The sequence below is a fragment of the Helicoverpa armigera genome, chromosome 17 (assembly GCF_030705265.1).
Source record: "Helicoverpa armigera isolate CAAS_96S chromosome 17, ASM3070526v1, whole genome shotgun sequence".
Lineage (NCBI taxonomy): Eukaryota > Metazoa > Arthropoda > Insecta > Lepidoptera > Noctuidae > Helicoverpa > Helicoverpa armigera.
In genome coordinates, this window is record NC_087136.1 from 7274931 (window position 1) to 7295963 (window position 21033).

At 33.8% G+C, this 21033-nt stretch overlaps 1 protein-coding gene across 5 annotated transcripts in view; it reads left to right on the forward strand.

The window, feature by feature from the left end:
• The window catches only part of LOC110384263 (protein unc-13 homolog B), a 220433-nt gene that overhangs the window by 134745 nt on the left and 64655 nt on the right, over positions 1 to 21033 (forward strand). Inside the window, exon 1 of one of the 5 annotated variants that reach the window (XM_049846684.2) lies at positions 14470 to 14614. The exons of 3 other annotated variants lie outside the window; for them this stretch is intronic. The gene's annotated coding sequence lies outside the window, so the exon portion shown is untranslated. Of the gene's footprint in view, positions 1 to 14469; positions 14694 to 21033 lie in introns of those variants that run through there. One more of the 5 variants, XM_049846685.2, reaches the window with a different exon arrangement.

The following is a 21033-nucleotide window of genomic DNA, read 5'->3' on the forward strand; positions in this document are numbered from 1 at the left end:
GCAAGGTTATACGTTTAATACCCCTAGTTATGATGTATTCGTTACGTTTTGTATTCAAATACCGTCGCATGCTATTCGTGCAAGAGATTTAGCAGCATTACTCGGGAGATTTCGCATAATTAGTAGCAAATTCCCCCGTAGTGCAGTTGTTGAAGACGTATTTTGCATAGATTATTATTTCAGAATTATACTGATAGGAAAATAATTGTTGTGAGATAATATGTGGAGATCTGTTGCGAGTATTTTTGGTTCGTTGTCGTGATATTGGTCAGTTGATTTTTGCTGGTTGAGTGGGATATTATTTGTCAATGTAAAATTACAGCTTTTTGCTGGTTACCTGAATATCGTGCCCGTGAGTATCGCTTTTTGTAATAAATTGGCCGTATAAAAGTAAAAACCATACTTATTATATACGCAAGTTAATGGTTTTCCCACCAGCTGAGCTGATTGTTTTTGATCTCAACAAAGTAATGGTTAATTTCCAAAATTCAATTATCGGATTTGAATAACTTACGCTGCGCTGAAAACCCGTTTATTGAGCAATCTCATAATGTCAATAACATAATTCGCCGATGAAATAACACGAAACTTTGGGTAACAATTTTCCGTAAACATTTTCAAACATTTTCATCATCCTGCGATCGAAAATACATTGTCATGCTATTTTTGTTCCATTACTGGGTCGATATAGGATGATAATTACGCAATTCCTTGTATAGCCAGCAATGTGTTCACGCAGTTGGAAAATCACCCTATTGTCTACGTCAGAAATGATAAACGCAATATTAATCCGTGAGCATGACCTCTTTTATGAATTTATTGCTTCTGCTGTCAGTGGATGTTGTATGCTGTTGTTCCATACATTATTTAGTTCTTTAATTTATACTGAAAGTTAGCTGATTTATTTTTAAGCAGCTATGTGTTAGCGTTTTCATCCAAGTCCCAGAATAATTTCCTGTAGGCTAAAGGGAACATAGTCTATTTAAGTTTCATTTCTATAGGTTGTACCCTATCAAAAAATATTTACTCCTTATAATTATTCTAGCTTAGATTTATGTGGAAATCACTCTTTGAGTCTTATTGCAAATGAAATAAAATTTTAAATTCAGACCATTTAACTCAATAATTTGAGGCTAGGTTTATTGAGACGTACAATACGGCCGTGCCAACTGAACCAAGTAATGCGTATATCAACGTCTAATTAACCATGAGTAAGACATACATAATTATGTACGTACAAACATACAAACCATCGAGAACAGAATGACTAACGGAGGTGCCATAACGGAAAATCTCCTAAGAAAGTAGCGCGCTAAAATGCGGGTGTGCGGGAGATAAGGAATGTTACTGTCTTCACCCTTCGCTTCCCTTGTACGCCTTCCTTGAACACGATATTTTTTTGTAATATCAAAAACTGTTAATAGGTTACTCAAAGAACGCGAACACCTCGTTAGATCACTCATACTTGATCATTTTGATCACGCCCACCATACCTGTTTGACCTAGAAGAAGATGCCTGGTATTATGGCATCTCCGCTCATCTTTCCATACTCCATGATACACACCAATATACAATTATACAAACTGAAGCTACTAGTTGCTCTATAGAGGTTAAACCACCATTAACTGGTACGACTATTAGCATACTATGCCAACTGAGTCGTTTTATCAACATCCAAATGGATATGAACCGACCTTAACGTTTGTCAAAATGGCTGACTCTCCGTTAAGTGTCTATTCAAATTCCGTATATATCATACGTAAGCTTCTATATATTTTGTAGGATATTTCTGGAAATTGGGAAATGCATACAGGATTTTATTGTTGATGGATAAAGATGAGATAAGAAAGCTAAAATCTGCTTTTTGAAGGTCAAATTAACAAAAGATAGCCCCAAAACGCCCGCCCACCACTTCCTATGTGTTTTAAGAAGAAGTGGTGGAACAAACTCTGGTTTGAAGAACTTGGGAATGATTTGAAGAACCGCATATGATACAGAATAATGTACAGTAGCGAATAATTCAAGTGAAGTTAAAACTTAAAAGCTGTCCTTGTTTTAGTTCCGTCCTTTAAAGAGGACATATAAGATGAGCGCTATGATCAAAGAGTTTTTAGTTCTGCCATTTTCAAAGACAGCTTGCCGTAAACGTGACGTTAAAAACAACATTACGTTTGAGTTTTATTACTACTCCTTTGCAGACCACAGCGTAGAAAATATATGTAGGAAAAGAAGGCTAATCTTTAAAGGTATTATCTTCAAAGAACTCTCCTTTACTTAAATACTCACGTTCCTTTTTCATTATCGGATTTTAGTAAGGAAAAGCTTTAGTAAATAAATGTAAAACTTTTTCAACTGCGGTTTCTTGTACTGAGATGCACACAATTTAATTATTTTAATGCTGCAAAGCAGAACCGCGAATTCTTTTGAAAACTATTTAATTACTGAATGAGTACGGGCTGGTTATTTTCTTTTGTTTTTTGTTTGTGCATACCACTTATATAAAGCTGGTTTTCTGTTTAACAAACACGGCAACAGGGTGTTTTAGCAACAAGAAATTAAAAGAAAATTAATTTAAATAAAACGTGTATGTAGTATTTTAACAGAACAAAAAGTATCCGCAGCTCGTATGTAAATTATTCTTTAGCTAAAACCATGTTAAGTTTTCGAGATCAAGCAAATTATTACAGTTAAAGTTATTCAGGTCGTAAACGATACATTTTTATAGCATTTTAAGAGCTCAAAAACCGAAGTATAAGATGTCACTAAAACTACTCAAATGTACGTCTTTCTTAAACCATCTCAAACCATATTTCTCCGTAAGAACACAAATCGAAAGAGTCCATTAAAATGACAGTACTCTTTCAAACATTGGCCACAATCCAAGACCAGCCAAGTTCAGGCAAGTTCGTGCCATGCCTCCGATTTACCAGTCACTGGTGAACTGTCACACAACACGGATATCCGTGACAATGTCTCTCTTGTTCCGATTGCTTAATTAATTTATGTCCATGAATTTATTCGTAGTTTTACAGAACGTAATTAAGCCAACTCCGACGGTTCTATGGCTTTGATAAGTTAATTGTCGCTGTAAAGTCGGTTTTTTTTTTGGGGTTGCGTTGAAATGTTTTATGTGAGGGATATGATGTATGACCACTGTGCGTGTAGCTTCAAATAAAGGGTAACAAAAGCTACCATTAAAGTATGTCCTATGTTATGTGTTTAAAAATAATAAGAGTAAATGGTTATGTTGATACTACAGATTATTCTAACGCTAAAACTACAACGAATACGAGCACAAAAGAAAACGCGTCCATTCCAATTCAAGCAGCACAAATAAAAGTTTACGCTTAAAACCTAGAACAAACGCTGCAGTTACAAAGGTCTTTTCTCTTCCAACATATTATCTGACCGGAACAAGTATTTGCCAAGATACAGCCTCGTAAAAGTCACGCGTGTTTACAATCCCGTTAACAAGCCCAATAAAACGTCTGGCAAGGTGTGGGGAGAATGGGCTCTTTGGCAACATTGCCACAACTGGCACGAACGTCACTGGCACATCTGGCACTTGTTGCACTGTCAACGCTGCCAAATATCCCCCCGCGTCACAAAACTGTGTAAATATCAAATTTCGTTTGTACTGTTGGAATTGTTTGAACAAATTTTTGAGTTTTTGCTTTCCATTTTGTATTTGAATTCCCTTGGCTGTCGTTTGGGGCTGAGGGTTGGGAAGGTACCTGTACCCTCAGGGATGGGAAGGCGTAATATACTTTTTTCAATAATCACTTTTCCGAACCATCCATTTGTGAATGTTGAATGTGTGAATCTCTCGAGGCCTGTATCAATCTTTTACCGAGAATCGAAATAGAAAATATAGTTCGTACGAGGAAGAAGAAGAAAAACATCATAATATATGCATCATGTAACTCTTTGTACGATATTAAATAAAATATCCCACTATTGTTGGAAAACTTATCCGGTCCAATAGTTTCAAAGATTATCCCAGCTTAATCTTACAAGCCAAAAAGGATACTGTGTGTGTTCGAAGTAATAAACTTGTACCTATTTGGTTGAACAACTTCTCAAATATTATTAATTCCTGTAAAAACATCAATAAAAACTAATTTTAAAAACATGAAGTTCGTGAACTACTTACCCGAAGTTCCCCTTTGAAAGTTTTTAACAAGAACGTTGCTATAGAAACCGAGATGTTTATCTTGGCCAGTCGGAGGCTGCAGATGTTAGTAGTTCCTAATTTAATACGGGCCTTATCGATTCCAGTTTACGCCAAGTCTGTCCAAGTAGTTATTTAAAGGCTCCGACCAGATGGTACAGTTTTAAGTTATGAACTTAAGAGAATTGAAATAGTTGAATAAAGAGAAATGTGCTTCTATTTTTGAAAACGTATTTTATTTATGAAAGATATTAAAGTGGTGTTCCGGTAGGTCCACTTTATACATTATTATTTTTCTTTTGTGAGGTCACATATCTAAACTAGATGATAACCACATAGATTGTAGCTTAATTTTATTCAAAAGTAGGTATTAAATTGTACTCTAACCAAAACTTTGTTGTAGTTTTCTAAAATATGTTGTAGATAAATTAAGACACCAATTACAAGTAAAACACAATCCGCAGCCTATATTTAGTCCCACGTACTTTAAAACCGTCTCAGTCTATAAATTGTAGTGACCACAGGAGTGTCGCGCCGTAGATAAGGACTACGGCCTGCTTACGTGGCTAATTGAAACGTTTGAATGGCTAATATAGCAATAATAGTACCGACGTTGTGTCTCTTTAGTCTACATTTTGTAGGATCACTGGCTTTTCAGTCTACATTCTGTAGGAGTTTAGGGCTAATTTTTAAAGAGGTATGTGGCCTGTTTGTTCTTATTTTAAGTAGTTTTAAAGTTTATACCAATATTGTTCGCTGTTATTAAATGTTCTGTAGACAGGCCTATAATTTGATTCTAGTCTAATAGTCCAGTAAATCTCAATGTTTTATAGGCGTTCAAATTTTAAATCTAACTGCCGTCATAAATTACACGAAATTATACTTTTTATTGCCATTATAATTTGAAAGTTTTTCGTTTCAATAAATCTAAATTATAATGTTGTTTGCACAATAACTTAAGATAAGACGGATACCGCCTAAGTTCATCATATAGACCTCTATTCATACATCACTCTAGTGCAAATATCTCCGAAACGACCAACTAATCAGTCATTTTCAACGTCAGATTTATATAGAAACGTACTTATTTTATATAGCTATACCCTTGAGACATCACTAAAGATTACTATGAATATAAAGCGATAAGTTTTCTTAGAAAAGCTAAGGAAAAAATCAAGTTTTACGTGTAAGCAGTAAAAAGAATTTGATTATATTTTTACGAGGTCACCTGTGGTTTCTAAGTGAGGTTGATGAAATCTCTACAAACTATAAGCGAGTGAGTGACTTTATTCTATTACTGTAATGATAGTTATAAAACTTGTTTTATTAAGCTGTCTTTCCCCAAGTAGAATTGCCTTTTACTTACATAGTTTGCACCTCGGGAAAAGTAATTTCATTTTACCGTATTTTACGAAAACACCATGTCTTTTGGCCGACTATTAGATAATATTTAACGAAGCGCTAAAAATTCATCTCAAGCCATTTAACAGTTTAAGGAAAATTTGCTACTGATATATTAGAAATCTACTTAATGATCCAAAATGAGCGTTTACATAACACACATAATATAAGGGAATCATTATATTATTATGGTAAATGAAGCAGCTTACATGCCCCATGGGGTAAGGTAAATGAGAAGAAAATATTGAGTAATCGCAAACTCTTTATGAGATTTCAACACGCGATACTTCCAAGTAAGATATATTGTTTCGAAAATGCCGATAAATTCTTCATTCTTCAGAGATAATAATAACTTTTAAATATTCCACTAAATTCGTAAATTTTACGAGTAGAAAGTACTTATTATCAAAGTGAGTGATAAACAATAACTAATCTTTGTAAATTGTTAAAAGTCAATCTTTCTATCTATGTACATTTTAGAAATATATTTTAAACAAAAGACAGTTTAAAAACACAAATCTATCTACCTCCAGCCGAGAGCTCAACTCGTTTCATTTCCAAGTCAGAGAGGATTATTCAAATCAAATAAAGGCATACCTAGACATGACTAATAGATTATCAGCAGCATTCTGCCAGCATCCACCTGTGACCTGATAAAGGGGGTTCTGAAAGCTTCGAAGGTCAGACAGCTGCCAGTCTACGTAATTCATGGTTGAAGGCCAACGTAAGGTAAACATTTGTTATACAGTTTATCTCCGAAAGAAGGTTCGGATAAGTAAGAAACGGATTTGGGTCTGGATCGGTTTTAAAGACGATTAGTTTTTGAACTATCTGTTTATCGTAAGATGTAGAAAGGTTCAATCTATCAATCTACTCAGGCCTTTGCTATATACCGTTTATTGAACAGTAGATTTAGACAAAAGACTGGCTTCGTTACAATATAGGTCTTCAGTCATAAGAAATGCTACTGTGACATATAAAACTAAAATATCAAAAACCATTTTCTACAAGCCCAAGTGAAAACTAAAGTCAAACAATGTCTCAATAAACGTTCAACAATTATCTCTAAACCTAGTTACATAAGAACAATCGATCAGTTCCGATCACAACCTAATTTAGTGTTACCGACAGCAATTTAATTGAGGAAAATTTTGTCAGCTAATTAGTAAGAACACTGTGTCTTTCACAGCTGGTACTGGCTGTTAATAATTAATCAAAATTCGGTCGCATCGTTAATCGTATTGGAATTTCGAACATGGCACAGGTCAGCCTTTGGTAATATGTTTTATTATTCTGTCTGGCTTTTCGATACAGAAAAAGGTTCTTATGTACTCGTTAATTAAAAGAAGCGTTATTAATTTTTAAAGTATAATGAAAGATAATAATTTATTGAGAACAAAACTTTTTGTATCCATACCTAAAACACATATTTCCACCAGTTTTCTAAGAGAAATAGTCTCAGCTATTTGCTCTAGATAAACACCATACAAAACAATTGTCTAGGGTGAAACAAACGCAGCGACTTTAACGTTCTGCTGGCTTCAGAAACAATTACGTCGACAATCAGTCGCGAACTTCACGCAAGTCTGCGCGCCCTAATTCTTTAATTACTTAGCAAATTACATTTTAGCGTGTAAACACTAAATGGTGTTGAGTGTCTTTTAATCTCTTATTTTAAGTATTCACGGGTAAAAGGTTAATGCTTTCAAACTCTTTAAGTACGGTTTTTATTGCTTTTTCTTTTACTTCATTAGTAAGAAGTTTTTTTTATTATTAACAGAAACTTTTACTTTAAATTACTTACAAGGGATTATCAAAAAATTTTGGTAATGTTATTTTTGTTAAGAGGGTTTGTAAAAACTGCAAGCATTATTTAGATTTTCTGCTTCGCTAAAAATTAAAATTGTATGATGGAAATACTATTAGGAAAGTAAATTGTAAGACGTCTTGAGGCATCAAGTTATAAAAGACTCTTTCAAAGCTACATTGATCTACCATGTACTTACATCAGTACAAATTCTAGAAAAAAGTTTTCAGACGATCTTAACTGGAAATGAAATTGAAACAAGAAACACGTAGATACATAGTGAAAGCTAAGTGTGCTGAGATATAAAGAGTATGTCAACATACTAGGCCACATATTTTGGCGACCGGCCAACCTTGGAAAGAAGCTTCAAACTTTGTCTGAACCAAACTCCATCATACCGTTAAGAAAGTGCTGAATTACCATATTTCTTACACAGACATCCTTAGTCCTACGACCTTTGAGATATCTTGAGTTTCATTTTTTCTGCAAACATAGTTTTATTAAGTTAACACCAGACACGAGTAGACTATTTCGCTGAAACTGAAAGGGACAATTTGGCGACTGGAAATCATAACAGAAAAGCTATCGAAATTCTTTAGGTATGTTTTACCAATATTCGTTCTTTGTTTGTCAAAACACAGACTGTTTTTCAACTTTCAATTTTAGAACTTTAGCATCTACAGTACAATGACCTTTCAAAATAAAATCTGTTTGTCAACTAAATATTCAACTTCTGTATTTTCAGCATTACTATTCAATCTGTGTTCGCAATTGAATTTCATACTGTCCATGGTTATTTCATTCGTGCTGTTTATAAATGCATCCGACCCACATACTCGAGCGTTGGGATCACATTGCATTTTAATATGCCCGTGATTATACTGCCACTTGCATGCGTATGTATTGCGTTTTTAATGGAATGATACGAATCATATGTGTGAACAAGGGAGCATCTCGTAGTTCGCGTTTTGTAGAAAATAAATGAACTGTCACGCGCAATAGAAGGTCAGTTATGAAACTTTTGATGTCTTTGTAGTTATAGTACGTTTGATTTAGAATGAGATAAACATTGCAACTGATGGTTATGTCCACACTGAAATATAGGAAGAATAAATACATTGTCATCAGCCTTTTAATCATCCTACTGCTGGGCACAGGCCTCCTCTCACACAGAGAAGAATTGAGCCTTAATAAGATAAAGAAATTCCTAATATACGGACAAAATAAGTGTCGCACCTCTTTTGCTTATTCACTCCAAAACGAGAGATCTGTTTAATTTAGCATCCTAAAGTTTCATGCTCGTGACATTGCCGTGAGAAAATCTCCGAGGCAAGCTTCCCCTAAAATTTGTGTCGTTAGCAAAACTACACACTGAGTGCTTGCGAAACTACGAATGAGTACTTTTGCTCTTAAATTCTGCAGATGCTGAAATAAAAATATAAAGTTGAAGACACGTTTTCAGTTTTTGGTCTTTACGACATTTTTGTGGCTGTATATTTCTTTATAAACGCAACAACTCAAAATAATGATTTGGTTTTGAGCAGCAATCATGATACTAACCAACTCTATGAACATCAATTTCACCCTGAAAATTGCTTTTAGAATTACATTAAAATAACGATATACTTTTTATTTAAACCTTTTCAAATCAAATTATCAAAGGTACCCTTTCTACCCTCTAATATATCTTGTTGAGTGGCCGGTAAACGTATGGATCAAGTGAATAGCCGATAGTATGGGCTGTCCCGATCATCCCAAAGGGTATATCTAAGGAATTTTTATATTGAAAACGTACAAGTATTTGTGTTTTTTGTTGCCGGAAACCTTTAAGCTATAGCTATTGAATTTGTGTATAAAGGAACGATAATAATGTGTGTAGGTTATATAATTTACTTGGTATTATAATAATGTCCTATTTCGTCGTAGGATTGAGATCATTCGATCTTCCGTCGCTGGATAACGAGCTCACATCATTATCGTCAACTTTTACAATCTGTATATAACCAGCAGATAAAGCATCATCAACAGTTTTGAGATCAGCATCTAAATAAAGTATGCGATGCTCAATATTACGGGTTCGATGACTTCTAGGCTTACGAACTTATTGACATTTTTTTATTCAGTTTAAAAAGACAAAGAAAACAAAATCAATAAAGTCTTAACATTATTATGTTCATGACCTAAAAGTTCTCACCATTGAAAACATTACTCCTCTTTCACATCTTTGATAAAGCAAGTCAACTAACTTTACTTTTGCCTGCCAAAGCCCAACCCTTTACCAAAAGCAACGTTAACACGTATCGCGTAAAAATATACGCGTTTTAATTTGTTCACCAAATGAGATTTCCTGTAAAAGAATCAGATAATGAGGGTACCTACAAAGATATATCCGGGTTTTAGGAAGGCCTTGACCTGGAATCCGGCCGGGTAAGCGGTTATGATGAGTCTATAGAAAACGTTCGATGCTTTCCCAAGATGAATTATTTTGGACAACTTTTTGAAGGATAATCGGATTGGTATTTTTGGGGACAGTGGCCTTCAGTTGTATCTTAATGGGAAAAAAATTTGGTCAGTGTTGTGGACATAGGATAAAAGCAGCTCAAATAAACAGTTTTTTTTATACTTGAACCTTTTTCAATCTAAATTTTTAGGTGTCAATGAACAGTTCAACGCAAGATACTAGTCATGTTATAATTTATAAGAAAGAAGTATGATTTCTAAACTTTATATACTTTATATTATTATAGTAATGATGCGAACAACTGATTAGAAACACATCATTCAATAATAAACTACACTATCGTTAAGCGTACCACGCCCTTGACAAAATCTATCAAGGACAGTCGCACAAAGAACGTATAACTATGTATGTATGTAATCACTCAATAGAGGTACAATCAAAAAAAGAATGTCTATGTATGTATCTAAGTGTTTTCAAAACTTAAGTATCGCGTTTGTATGTCAAAGAAGGTTTGGTAGCATATTTCCTTTGCGTTGATCAGCATGATAATAGTTTTGATGTTATATAAGAAATTTTCGCACTTTGCTTTTGATAAAAACTGTGGAAAATATCGTACATTTTACATTTGTAATTTCTGTACTAATACATAAAGCTTTGTGTTTTTCTTTCGGTTTGTTTAGATGGACTATTTTCAGGAACTCATAGACTGGTTTAAACTTCTTTCAGATTTAGATAGGTAGCCCATTTATCAAAGAAGGCTACAGGTTATTGTTTATCCGACTGTATGGAGTAGTTCCTCGTTAACATTATCAACCTCGTAGTAGCATATCCTACTACAAACATTGTAGTATTATAAACTTTAATACGACACTAAGCACTGAACGTAGGTATCTTGCATAACCTATTTAGATAGGAAGCTTTCGCGCACTATGACGTAGGTACTAAATAGTTATTATAACAATATGCCTTTACGATGTATAATATGTTGTTATTTTGGTCTAAACGTGTTATAAGTTTAGGGTAATTAGTGGTTCCGTAAATTGATAATGTAGAAACTGTCTGTCTTGTCAAAATATGTCTGTCGTATTTTAATGGATAAATACTGAAATAATTGTTTTAACTAGGTATTTTTATATTATTAAAGGATGAACCTTTACGTCGTCTTTTGTTTTGAGCCGGGAACATAAGCTTACAACTTACAGTCGTGGATATAAATCGACAGAAAAATATATCTTTGTTAAAAATTAAAAGACTATGAATAATAGAACAAACCAATCTAAAACCTCTTAACAGCATTGTTAAAATATTTTACGAAGCTACAAACAAAAGGATTTTCACACACTGATATCAAGTGGCATTATTATATGAACAAACAAATAAATGTTTATACTTACTATTAAAATTCGAGGAAGTCAGCACATTGTATACACAGGTTTATTTCATAGTTGGTGTTTATGTGTTAAGCTATAAAAGTTGAACATCGAAAACGCTATGTTTTAAAAACATTTGTTCTCGTAAACGGTTTAGCAGCAAATAAATGTGTTTTAAATAAGTGGTTTTGGCAAGCTTCCGATTTCAGAACAGCCTTTGAAAATTGTATACGAAATAATAAAATGTAATGAGTGTTTATCACTTTTTGTTCGACTTTTGACTCGTTAAAACTATTTAAAGTTAAGAAATATATGCGCTAAACTTAAAAGTTTCAAAAGGTAGTTAATGTAATAAAATTGTTTACTTAACTTACAATATAAAATATGTAGTAAAAATATTCATCATGTCTTGCTTTTATCAACTGCCAATCTAGTGAAACCTTCATTATCCTATGACAATATTAAAATACCCAGATTACAATATCAATGAACACATATTATCTTCATAATTCACAGATTTAATTAAAATGCCGTCCAGGTCTTATCCTATAGCAACACATACCCAGGGAGCTAATAATTATAACCGAACACTAACGACTCTCGGAGGGATCGGAATAGTACCAATTAGTGCTAAAGCTCTTCTTGTAATTACGCCTGGCCTAAAACTAGACTAGACTACGTTATTCAAATTTAATTTAACTAAAACTAATGACGCGATTTTGTGGGGTAATAATTTGTTATGGGTATTGGGAAGTTATAGAAAAGATGCAGAAAGTATTTAGATGTAGGTAACTATTTAATTTTGATTTGTATCAACCGAATTTTTAACTGTCAATGCTGTTGATTCTTTTAATTGAGTCACAAATTGGAGGTAAACGTTGTATTCGAGCATTCACATGCATAAAAAATCATCAGCCTCTTCCCAACTATGTTCGGGAGGGAACTGAATACATGCTGAAGTTTCATGTTTTACATGGAGCAACTGCCTGTCTAAAAGCATTATATTATCCTTCACAATATACTCCAAAATTTACATTATAATCGCTTATTAGAAACCATACCAAGGCCAATATTAAAATAATATTAGTAAAACAATCAAAGCCAAAACTTTCTTTCAATAAAATCCAGACTTAAATTGAAAACCAAGAAAAATACTCCAGCTTAGTGTCACCGTAAAATCAGAAAATATATCTTGAAAACTTCTGATGGCTGTTCGGTCTATTTTTGTAGTTTTCTAGGCCTTGTTTTAGATCTGAGACACTGACATTTTATCTAGAACGATGGATCGAGTGTCAAGTTATGTCACAGTTGTAAAGAAGTTCTTAGAAATGTACCAACTATAGTTTGGATTACATTCAAGCAGAATTTCATTACGTAACTTTATATCTGTAATTAAGATACGAATAATGAAAACTTGTGAATGCACATTTGCGGAACCTTGAAATAAGCGTAAATATTATCATTCACAAGTTGCATTGTTACCAGTTTAATTTAGAAACTACGTGCAAACTAGAGCTTGTTTCCTCTCCCTTATTCCAGTGTACAGCTATACAAACTTCAATTTATATCTCATTGGACTCTCACAAACAGAAATGCAGGTGAAAGCAATTGGATTAGCAAACTAACACCTCCCGGCGACGCCGTGTTTGACATTTCCACGCTCATGAAGTTAGGTCATTACTGACGTTCAATTTCGAATGCACAAATACGATACTTGATGGAATCGTATATCGCTATACAAACTGAAATTGGAATGTGTAAAACTAGGCCGATAGGACGATGATTACTGAGTTTCGTGTCCATTTGAAATTCAAATTGAATTCGATAGATTTGTGAACACAATTTGTAATTATTAAATTAGGTTGATTTAAAGTGTTCAAAGCCGAATTTAGCATGAATTTTAGCGTAATTAATGACCTATCAATGCTTATTCATTACCGCAGTAATGATTTAAAACTAGACATTTAACACTGACTAATATGATGTTTTAACATAAATATGTAGTTGGTTACTGATTAATTTATTTGATGTGTAAGAACAATGAGGTTTAGTGGAAAATCTCAAGTATTCATTAAATATTTTAATCTTTAATACCTCTATTTAGACTACCAGAAATATTTACTAATGATTTAAAAACACGGATTCATAATATACATCAAAGCATACGTATTACAATAAGAAGTTAAAATACGTCAAAAGATCATATATCATGATGAACTTTATTGTATTAAATAGTAAATAATCGATATTAAAACTTTAAACATCAATAAACGATAGTATCGAGACACTCGATAGCGAGCGCTTTCCCGATTTCCATAGACATAGTCGATTTAGAAATCACAAAGTACTGTTACAACACTATAGTTTGTGTGATATTGTCATGCAATGTTACATAGAGCATTTTATTACCTTTCCGATATATGTTTAGTATAGAACCGGTAATATATTTTAAGTCTACGCTCATCTTTATTTTTATAGCCATAATAATATGTTTTGGTTATGAAAAATGGAGAAAACATTTTCTTTAAGCGAGATTGTTGTGCTATTTTCCGCTACTCTTCAATTTGTTAATGGCAAAAAAATCGTTATAAAAGTATGTGTAAATTCTTGAAATTCTACTTTGTAGCCAGTATTAATGTTGAAAGGTATTATTACATCGGAATAAAATGTTTAATAAGCTTGATCGTTTATGGCAAAAAATCCTACAAAAATTAATTGAATCCGATTGATTGAGATATTCATTTAAATAATTGATCACCAAAATCCTCTTTCAGCTGAAAGCTTTTTTAACCATCGACGAGTAAGACTGATCTGATTTTTATGTGATACCGCCATTCAGTCCATTTCCTCTTTCCACTCGGTTTATAGGAAATTTTATTGCTAAGCTATTGCAATAAAAAGTATGATAAAGTTACCAGTCCTTTAATATCCTAATGACAATCATTATACGGATCAAAGAGAATATTTCAGTAACACATGCTCGAAAGCGGAACTTTTGAATCGATTCTAATGAGTTTCATTTCATTATAAACGGTTTGAAACTTGACAAGCATTATTCTTGCGAAGTCGGTGGCACGTTTCGTGTGAGATCTGAACATGTACCCCGTAATGCTGGGTATAATAGGCGGTGCATGTTTACGACGCGGGCCTGATCTCAGGGAACCATGGCGCGGTGTTTTGACGGTGCTCACAGGTGGTATAATGAGTTGTGTGGGCGCGGCGCGGATATCGAGCGGGCGCCGGCGGCGGCGGCGCGGCGCGCGCAGCAGTGCACCGGGCGAGAGGAGCCCGACCGGCCGCGTTCACAGTCAGATGCGTCCTCCGCCGGCCGCACAATACCGGCCGCGCGTGGCGGCCCGACCGCCCAACGCGAACCTACCCATATCCCTCACAGTCGCTCTAGGTACCCTATCCTGTGGTAAACAAAACCCATGTGATAGTGCTGTGAAGTGTTTGTCATATCCTACGGAGTTAGAATCCACGTGAGGATTTTATAATTCGACGTGACGGTGCCTTGCCGTCCGTGTAGTGTAATTAGTTAATCAATTATGTAACGGCTGTAATGGCAAAAGCTTTTCAGTGGTAACACTATAGGCGTCTATAGAATATACAGGAAAGCTTTTTTATAGATTAAAAATGTTGTGTCGGTAATTGCCCGCGTAAATACGTCCAACGACAATATAATATAGCGTGTGAACTTTCATATAGTTTCTGTAGAATTTTGTATTAAAATAAAATTCTATGCTTTGTATATCAATTCTGTGTTCAAAGGCCTGTAGTAGGATATGCTGGCGGACGGAAACAAATCGTATAAAGAAAACTTTTGAGGCTTTTATCGTTGCTACTGGGTGGACGATAACTTAGCACTTTATAAACTATTAGCTATCCGAGAAGTACCGATGTGTACCGCCTAATATCGTTACAAAGTTTCATTCAAACTATCGTGAGCGTAGTCGTTTCGTAGCACCTGCTACGATATAGGCTACGAGCGCTACGCCAGGGAATTATTAATATTACTTGTGAATATTACAGTTTCCGTAGCAAGTAAATCGGCTCACAGTTTGATCATTTTAGAGATAAAAATAACAACTATTTTGGGTTTGATCGTGACCTATTTAAGCTTTGGACTGAATGCCTGATACCACAAAGAAATAGATGAAGTTGTCTTATATTTAGTCTAAAAAACTTTCTCACCGCTAAATACATAACAATAGGGTGACAAACTCATGTAAAAAATTACGTTATTATATTGAAAATTAGTTCCGAGCTTCTAATCAGGTCATTCGTGTTACTTACTCACTCGGGCGTGATAATACATTTTGAACAAAGCCATTATTTTATGTCCTTGTGTTTTACAAGTTAACAAAGAGCTAAACATAAGAATTAAGGTTCTCGATAAAGTTATTTTGCCTACCGCTAGAGTATGACTTGACTTATCACAGTTTTAAAATTCCCGTACATCTTTCTCTTGGAAACCTGAGCCTGAATAAATATAAAACTGTATTGAGTTCATCGTATATTTACAGAATTCAAACAAAGTCCTTATCTCAGTATTATTCCAGCCTATAAAACAAGGATACGTTTTACTAACCGGATCAAAAAAACCAGCCATGCGCATTGACCAGATTCTACTCCCAAGATTCGCGGAATGCACGCAAAACTCAATCTTATTTGTAAAATTGTATAAAGTTTATATTTAAATGAACTTATATACTAAAGACTTTTCTAAGATGCTAGGAATGTAGTAAGTCTATGAAAATTAAATTCCTGCATACATACTAAGTGTGAAAGTATGTTTTATACAACACACTATGTCCTCTTTTTATGACATCAAAATGAAAGAGATATATTAATATACTTACCTACTCATCAATTCTTTATGAATCATATGAGGTTATGTACTGTAGATATCAAAACTACCCCAGTAATTAGTATGCCATGAATCAATCATGTAATAATAACTACTTATTTAGTTAAATTCCGAAAACTAAGTAAGTACGTAAAACATAGTCTACCATTTATGTAACAGTTCTGAGAAGCCAAACTAATTATTACAAGATAATTATGTAGTAATACAATTATTTCATTTATGAGAATGTCGACTCAAATATATAGACAAAATATAAAATGAAGGACACATAAAATGTATTTAAACTCAATTGTCCGTACTAAGATTATATAAATAAGAAAGTAATTACTCTATCTATCGAGCTTTAACTACAAAACTACTGAACGATTTAACTGAAATTTGGTGCACAGCTAGTCTAGAGGCCAAAAGAGGGCATAGAACATTTATCCGGGTGCGGGAAGCAGTTCCTTAGATGCGCAAGGAACAGCTAAAACATAAATAAAACAGTTCATTTTGAAGGCCACAAAAGACAAATTAAATCTAAACTAAAATCGAAATGTCAAAAGTGAGGTTTTTGTCCCAAACGTGGGTGAATTGAATACACGTCTATATACGAAAACGGTGAATCGATAGAGTGAAAGATCACGAAAGGTCGTGTATACGGAAAAGCCGCCTTTATTGTGTAGGACTGTTATCTATGTAACAAAATACCTGTGTTGTGAGGATATTTCACTATAAATTATTTGATGTTCTGGAATCTGGGATGAGACTTGCCTTTTGTAATGTAATTGAAAGAAAACTCTTAGCTTCGCCTGAGCTAGCTCATCTTTTACAATCTTTTAAACTGAGAAATATATTATGTTGTGGAATAAGTATTATTTTAAACCTGTGACTGTTCACTTCCACGACACTGATAATGACAAAGATTGTCAATGCCATCAAGTTCACACTCCACACACAAGCCACAATCAAAGTTAATCTTCATTTTAATTGTTTTCTAAAAACATAACGCCTTTTAACACGATTGAATAGGCACGCTAATAAATAGGCAAAATTGAATCATATGAGCATAAATTTCGCAATTGAGCATTAACAGTCTCAATTTACTAGCCAGCCAAGCATCAGATTAACCCGTTTCCTGCGGTTGATTTACAATGCGTTTCATGATAAGCAATTGATACATTCACATAAACGTTTCGGACGGAAAATTGTGTACAGAATTCGTGAATTTCCAGTGCTAAGATAATTTACAAAATGAACCCTATCGAGGTGGGGAGTCGACCGAACTAAAAGGTAAAGGGTTTCAGAGATGAACAATTACCCATGTCCATTTGAGGGTTGAGTTGGCTATTGGCTAATTCACAGTTCAATAATCACTGGGATAGTTGTCTGTTTCAAGTTAGAGAGAGATTTTAACACGAGAATGTTTCGGCAATAAAAGTCTTTTAGCTGAGTACCAGTCTTTTACAAGGAACGGCTGCCCATCTAACCTCCTCAACCCAGTTACCCGGGCAACCCAATCCTCCTTGGTAAGACTGGTGTTAGATTTACTGGCTTCTGACTACCCGTAACTCCGTTAAAGGAAATGTAGTAGTAAAATACCTACGTATAAGTATATAGGGAGAGTTTCTATGAAAATTAAATAACTCAGTTACCGTAATTTTCCTCAATATGAGGTCGTAATGATCACGTCATAAGTTGCTAAAGAAGTATTAGTACTGAGGGAAAACGACTTCCCCGAGGTATTAATGTCTTCTTATTCTTCAAGTTTCTTATCATGTCCGTGGCAGCGTGTAATTAATTGAATGATGAGGGTTATGATAATAAGGAATTAATTATAACGTTGTTACAGCTGCATTATCGTGGCGTGTGTGCGACAATCTTAAGCTTTCTATAGAGGAAAAATGCACTTTATTTTCTTTAGGTAAAAATGTATTAACCCTTTATAGCCGAAGCACAGATTCACGCGAGACACAATTGATTTTCTATTGTTCTATAATTAACGGCATATAAGCAGTTGAAGTCTCAAAAAATATTTTCATTGAGCTACCTCATTGGCTTTCGAAATTCAAATATTCTTCTACCAATTCACACTCGGGGAAAAAAAACATTGGCTCGTTTACCCAGTAAAAAATAAAGTTCGGTATTCAAAAATCCAATCAAGGTTACTATTATTTACCTATAGGCTGGCTTCACAATGCTATTGTTGTTGCCCCATTTATGGGAAAAGGCTCGTTGCGTAACTCGTTTTGTTTACCGACTGCGGGGAAGATAAGCAGCTTACCGTCGTTTTTCGGCGAAAATTTAAACGTGCGGAACGTGGACGGCCAACGTATTTTAACAATGTACAAATATTTATAAAAACATTTTTTCTAAGTCTCGACTCGACTTTTGACAAGCTTTATAGAACAACTCTTTAGAAAATACTTAATAGTCTTGAATTTTGCGAGTCATGTTTTGTTTTTTTTTTTACCTTTATTTTTCGAGATTTAGACATAGACAAGTGCCTGTTTTAGGTGTGTTTTTTGTATTATAACTTAGACCCAAAATAACCTTGACGAAACGCGTGTAGGTTTAAATTATATTACGTATGTGTCTGGTACGTGTATACTGAGTAAATCTAGGCGCTTAGATTATATTCCAGTCCTATTTGCACAGTTGAAGCTGATTGAATTACGATGGTATTGTCTTGAGCTATTAGCTTAGAAACGTAATATTATAAATTGCTTGTTAAACTCACCTATTTATTATAACTCAGATTTTAAAGAAATTATTTCTTGGTGTTTATATTTTTTATTGAACATTCTACATATATATTTTTTCAATTGTTACCTCAATTGCTAATAAGAACAATTCAGCAAAATATCGAGGTATTTTTCCAATGACATTTTCGAACACTACCTTTATCAGCTTATGTAAGCAATCACGAAATACGAAAGAAAAAGAAATCTCATGAAACCCAACTTGGTGACATGATCACACTCTTTGAAAAATACAATAATATTTCAGATTCAGCAACTTTTTCTTCTCGTTTATGTGATAACCGAGGATAAAAGAGGTTCCCCAAAAACATTGTCCTAGAGGTTTCCCCGTTAAACTTTTTTGTGGAGCATCCCTTTTCAAACCTTATTATTCATCTTGATGTCACATGATACAAAAAGAAATGTTACTGAAAAACCTATTTCTTTGTAGTTTTCCTTTGATTTTTTACCACAACAGAGCCAATTTGCGGATAATTTGTCCAAAGAGTTTTCAACGAAAAATTCACGCTGGATAAAATCAATATCAAAATAAATAGAAAAACTTATTCCATATTCAAAAATGCTTTTCATTGTGAAAAGAACAATAAAAATTCCGCGGAAGTTTTTCCAACCAGTTTTTATTTAGAACTACAATAATTTCAAACTTCGAAGCATTTTTCTGCGCGGTTAAACAATAACGTCTAGAAATAAAACTTAACAGCATTCTTTTATTCAAAAGAGGTTGTAGCGTTTAAGATCAAACTGACATTGATGGGTATTATTCTTGCGCGGGTCGGGGGGCGGGGTTGATTGATGATCGCCTCGTATAATTAATGTGGCCTGACCAATCTGTAGACAATTATATAGATAGCTTTGAACTGTCGCGATGTCTCTATACATGACTGTGCGGTGAAGTGACCTTGTATCGGAAAATTTTCGATAAACGAAAGTCATTGGTGTTTTATAATCTTTTATGTTGAAAAATGGTTGATATATGCGGAAGTGAAATGTCCATTCATCATTTTGGTGTTCGTGAGTGTTAACATGAGCAAAACTGTAAAGGATAGTAATTTTTTTTATTGTTAAATTCTTTCTTTGTTAAGTTAATCTCTTAGTTAAAAATATACAGCGATTTATCCTACCATTGTCAAAAAGCAATCAATTATTCTGAATATTTCGTTTTTCATTTCCGACAAATTGTATCACTTTAAGTTAATTCGATAATAACTAGTAAAACGCTCTGCATTTCAGAACCCTTAATATTTAATATTATTCAAGCGTGTACTCGCGTAATTTTGTATTAAAATTTTCTTATCATAGCTCTTAACGTTGGTATTCAAGGGTCTACGACTGTAAGATAATTCCTGTGCTCGTAATCTCAAAATGAAAATTTTAGCGTCTTATTTTCGCGGATTTTAATTATCGTTGGAGTGGAATGTGCGTTGTTTCGTGTCAAAATATTTTGTACATGTAAATGAAGAAATCCAAGGTACTGGTTATGTATATGTACATCTAGCAATCCTTACTACGTCTCACTTAGCAACTAAATTACCTTCTAAAATAATCTGAATAAAACTTAATCGTTTGATGAACAAACATGATATACCTACTTTTCAGAACAGCACTAGGTATAAAAAATATAGAAAAAGTTTACAGTAACATGAAGAAATACTAAACATATAAAAACTCATGTTTATTACAAACAGACGCGTTGAGAGTTTGACATTGAATAGATAGCGAACCTCATTATTATGTAATATTCAATATTGTGATTGTTTGTGCCGATATAGAAACAGGGACTGGAAAAAACCTTCGTATTGACTATTGAACAGTCACCGTATTTTACTAACATAGATTTTGCATCGCTTATGATAATTTTGAATGATTTTAACTTATATTTTAACATCACAATAAAAAAAAATTTTTACTCGTAAAAAATACGATGCATTTCTTTTGTATCTTTCACAGACAACTCAAAAGTTCACTGTTCGATAAATAACTTGATTTATTCAAAAACTTCAGTAACCAAAAAAAAAAGAACTTCTCCGCGATTGGTCAAAATATAGTTGTTCTTTTTCAAAATTGAGGCGATTCTCAATTCAATTTTTATACGTCGACGTTCTAAATTGACAAGCTCGAATTTCAAATAGACAAAAAGAGTTTTAAACGCAAAAAGTTTCTATCATACCAAAGTAATGAGGTGTGTCATGAACAAAAATGTGATGTCATAGG